The sequence below is a fragment of the Cyprinus carpio genome, unplaced genomic scaffold (genome assembly GCF_018340385.1).
Source record: "Cyprinus carpio isolate SPL01 unplaced genomic scaffold, ASM1834038v1 S000006246, whole genome shotgun sequence".
NCBI classification, from domain to species: domain Eukaryota; kingdom Metazoa; phylum Chordata; class Actinopteri; order Cypriniformes; family Cyprinidae; genus Cyprinus; species Cyprinus carpio.
In genome coordinates this window covers 195-4691 of record NW_024878930.1, presented here as the reverse complement: position 1 = coordinate 4691, position 4497 = coordinate 195, and the positions used below count along the sequence as shown (strand labels likewise).

The following is a 4497-nucleotide window of genomic DNA, read 5'->3' as shown; positions in this document are numbered from 1 at the left end:
AGAACGCCTGAGGTCAGCAAAGGTAGTACTTTTGGGCACTGGACCTCCTTCGGATTGTTTGCATGTCCTTGCACTCTCAATATCCCTACACGACCCCCCCCCAGGGCCTCGTCGAACCGAATCGATACGGTACGCACGGCTGTATGACTCCACCCCTTGTTGCCAAGATACCCATAATTCTCTTTCCCTAGGGGTTCAGGAAAGCATCACACAGTCTTCTTTAAGTAAAGAGAGAGCAGTCAATAAGGCTTCTCGTACACACTGCTAAACTGGTTTCGTAGACACACCACGCAGCCATCGGTGCCATAAGACTGATTACACTGCAGTTTGAAGCTTATTACCACCCTGTCGTTCCACATCCACATGGGTGCAGGTAGAGGCGCGACTTCGCCACCATGTCTTCGCAAGGCAATATTGTAGCCTATGAGGTTTATCCAGCGGCGCATCATTGCTGGTTGAAAACTTTACCCATACCCCGCCAGGATGACTTGAAATACAGTCAGCCTTGGCAATTTTTGCCAGCTTCTGTGGAAGCTTACAATCTTGTTGACAAAAAAGAGGTTTCGCTTCTTCACTGTATTTCGGGGGGGGGGGGCCCCCCCCCCCTTCTCTTTGGTGGAAAAAAGGCAGATTCTGAGAAGCACGCAAAGCACATGGATCTGCGGCCATCTCAATCCCACCTCGCCCTGCTGAATCCCATTTTTTTAATACCCGTTTCCCGATCATCACTTGTTTGTAGAGCACCAATAACTGACGTGTCCCATAAGGGGTCCCCTAAAAGTAAAACCACTTTTAAACGCAGGAACGACGAGATGGATTCGACCCACGCGTTGCAGACACAATGGATTAGCGTCCATCCCCTTTAAACCACCTGCACCTGCGTCACGTGGTGCTTTCCATCTGCTGAAATCTGCACTGTCGTTTTTTTCCTGCAGCTCCTTTTAGCACAATGGCATTGAAGCTCATCCTTAAACCCAAAGTATACTTTATATTTGTATATGTACAGTACGCTAGCGTATACGTACAGTTGTACGCGTAGAATTTTTAAAGTATATTCCACTTGTTTGCTGTAGGTCGACAGGTGCGCTCTAGAAAGTTTCATCCTTGTCCAGCATCTGCTGCACTTTTTTTTCAGCGTTTATGACTGTGATAGTACTTTGTACTCACTTAAACAAAATTTTGCTGCTGTCTCTTACCCCCCTCAAACAACGCTTGCCAGTGCAGGCTCCGTTGTTCTATCTCCATCACTTTGTTGTTGTTGCTTTTAGTGGCACTGCCTCTTCAAATGCAAATGTGTAACACGGGGAAATTTCGAACCCACGCTTGCGAGCACAATTTGATTAGCAGTCCATCGCCTAACCACTCGGCCACCTCCCCACGGTGTGCCGCTCTCTTTACAGACAAGCCCGGGTTCGGGCATAACGTTTGTAAGGGTTGATTGGATGAAAGTGGTCACTGAGCTGCAAGGAACCCAAGGGGTTTCAGGGTATGGCTACATTTGTGTTAAAAGAGAGAGGTGTTTTTCGATTCTTTTAGCACTGCTTCTCTTTTGAACCGAACATTGAAAACGCCTGAGGTCAGCAAAGGTAGTACTTGACCCTGGCCTCCCAGGACTTGGCCAGGCCTTCACTCTCCAATATCCACCCACCCCCCCCCAGGGCCTCGTCGAACCGAATCAACTGACCCCCAGCTTTATGACTCCCCCCTTTTGTTGCCAAGAACCCAAACGCTTCCCTAGGGTCGGGAAAACTCACACAGGTCTTTAAGAAAAGAGAAGCTTTGAAAAAGGGCTTCTCGTACCACCCCAACGGGTTTCGTAACACACCCGCAGCCAGGGTGCCATAAGACTGATTCACTCAGTTTAAGCTTAACCACCCGTCGTTCCACGTCCACAGGGTGCAGGAAAGGGTCCGCCCTTTTCGCCACCACCCTTCGCAGAGAAATTTGGGTAGCCTAGGGGGTTTTACCCCAGGCCGATATTGCTGGTTGAAAACCCCCCCAACCCCGCCGGGATGATTTGAAACAGCACCCTTTGGCAATTTTTGCCAGTTTCTGGGAAGTTTACAATCGTGACAAAAAAGTGGCGCTTTTTTCCGTATTGCTTCTTTTTTGGTGGAAAAAGGCAGATTCTGAAGAAAGCACGCAAAGCACAATGGATCTGCAGTCCATCTCTACTTAACATCTCGGCCACCTCGTCACCCCTGCGTGACTCCACATTTTTTTTTAATACACCTGATTCAGATCATCAGCTTGTTTGTAGAGCACTCAATGAACTGAGCGTGTCACATAAGGAAGGTGCCCTAAAAGTAAAAACCACTGTTAACAGCAAGGAACGCTTAATGGATGGGATTGAGCCCAGCGTGCAGAGCACAATGGTTAGCAGTCCATCGCAGCCTTGCAACCACTAAGCCTACCTCGTCACGTGTTTGCTTTCATCTGCTGAAATCTGCACTGTCGTTTTTTTCCTGCAGCTCCTTGCGCAGCACAATGGCATTGAAGCTCATCCTTAAGAAAGCCAAAGAGTATACTTTATATTTGTATATGTACCGAATGCGCTAGCGTATGCGATGCAGTTGTCTGCGGCGTAGAATTTTTAGGAGTATATTCCCTTGTTTTGCGCAATAGGTGGAGCAGGTGCGGCTCTAGAAAGTTTCATCGCTTGTCCGGCATCTGCTGCACTTTTTTCAGCGTTTATGACTGCTGATAGGACTTGTACGCTTAGAACTAAAGTTGCTGCTGCTGCGTGACCCCCCTCAGACAAGCGCTTGCCAGTGCAGGCGTCGTATGTTCTAGTCTCCATCACTTTGTTGTTGTTGCTTTTAGTGGCACTGGGGCACTCTTCAAACGCTAAAGGCATGTAACGACGAGGATGGGATTCGAACCCACGCGTGCAGAGCACAATGGATTAGCAGTCCAATCGCCTTAACCACTCGGCCACCTCGTCCCACGTGCTGTGCCGCTCTCTTTAGCATGACAGAGACCAGGTTCAGCATAACTGTTGAAATGGGTTGGTGGATTGCATGGTTCTCTGAGCTGCAAGGAAAAGGGTTCTATGAGAATAGGGGCTCCATGTGTTTGAAGAGAGAGATGTGCTTCAGATTCTTTATGCACTGCGTCTTGCTGTTGTTACCCAGACTTGAGAGACGCCTGAGGTCAGAAAAGGTAGTACTTTGACACGACTCCTTCAGGACTTGTTTGCAGTGTCCTTGCCTCTCCGAATCTCCTACTCGACCACCCCCCAGGGGCCTCGTCGAACCGAATCGATACTGACCACGAGCTTTATGACTCCACCCCTTTGTTGCCAAGATACCCATAATTCTCTTTCCCTAGGGGTTCAGGAAAGCATCACACAGTCTTCTTTAAGTAAAGAGAGAGCATGAATAGGCTTCCTCGAACCCTTGCCTAACGGATTTCGTAGACACCCACGCAGCCATCGGTGCATAAGACTGATACACTGCAGTTTGATCTTATGTACCACCCTGTCCGTTCCACGTCCACACTGGTGCCAGGTGAGAGGTCGCGTCAACTGTCGCCACCATTCTTTCGCAGAGGCAATATTGTAGCCTATGAGGTTTATCCGAGGCGCGATCATTGCTGGTTGAAAACTTTACCCAATACCCCGCCAGGATGCTTGAAATACGTCAGCCTTAAAATTTTTGCCATTCTGGGGGCTTACAACTTTTAAAAAAAAGAGGTTTCGCTTCTTCATGGCCCTTTCTTTGGGGAAAAAGCAGATTTAAGAAAGCACGAAGCACAAGGGACGGCAGCCCTTACTTAACCGCTCGCCACCCGTCACCCGGACCCTTTTTTTAAAACACCTGATCCGATCATCAGCTTGTTTGAACCCAATAACAAAACGGTCCACAAAAGGGAAAGGGGCCCTAAAAAAAAAACCACTGTTAAGCAAGGAACGCGAGGAGGGGATTCAAACCCCCCTCAGAGCCAAGGGATTAATCCACCCCAACACTGGGCCACCCCCGCCTTTTTGCTTTCATCTCAAATCTGAAACTGCGTTTTTTTCCTCCAGCCTTTTAGCACAATCTTGAAGCTCACCTTAAACCCAAAGGTTTTTAAAATTTTTATGCAGACGCTTGCGTAACGTCAGTTGTACCGAGAATTTTGTAAAATTTTCCCACGTTTGCTGTGGGTCACAGGTGCCTTAAATTTTCACCCTTGTCCAGAAATCGCTGATTTTTTTCAGCGTTATAAATTTGAGGACTTTGTCCCTTAGAAACTAAAAGTTGCTGCTGCCTTAAACCCCCCCAGAGACAAGCGCTGCCAGTACCCGTTTTTCTAGCTCAACCACTTTGTTTTTTTTGTTTTTAGTGGCACGGGACTCTTCAAAGGCAAGGCATGTAACACGAGGATGGGTTTCCCGAACCCACGGGGCAGAGCACATATTGCACCCCATCGCCTTAACCCTCCCACCTCGTCCCACGTGCCTGTGCCGCTCTCTTTAGCATGACAGGACCAGGATCAGCATAACGTGTTTTAAAT

At 48.3% G+C, this 4497-nt stretch overlaps 2 non-coding genes and 1 pseudogene across 2 annotated transcripts; 2 read left to right on the top strand and 1 right to left on the bottom strand.

The window, feature by feature from the left end:
• Positions 1-395: 395 nt before the first annotated feature.
• On the top strand, positions 396-534 carry LOC122143554. The gene has a single exon (XR_006159217.1). It is a non-coding gene; the product is annotated as a U4 spliceosomal RNA (small nuclear RNA).
• Positions 535-2861: 2327 nt separating this feature from the next.
• Positions 2862-2944, bottom strand: trnas-gcu. The gene has a single exon. It is a non-coding gene; the product is annotated as a tRNA-Ser (tRNA).
• Positions 2945-3537: 593 nt separating this feature from the next.
• On the top strand, positions 3538-3693 carry LOC122143553 (annotated as a pseudogene).
• The last annotated feature ends 804 nt before the right edge of the window (positions 3694-4497 follow it).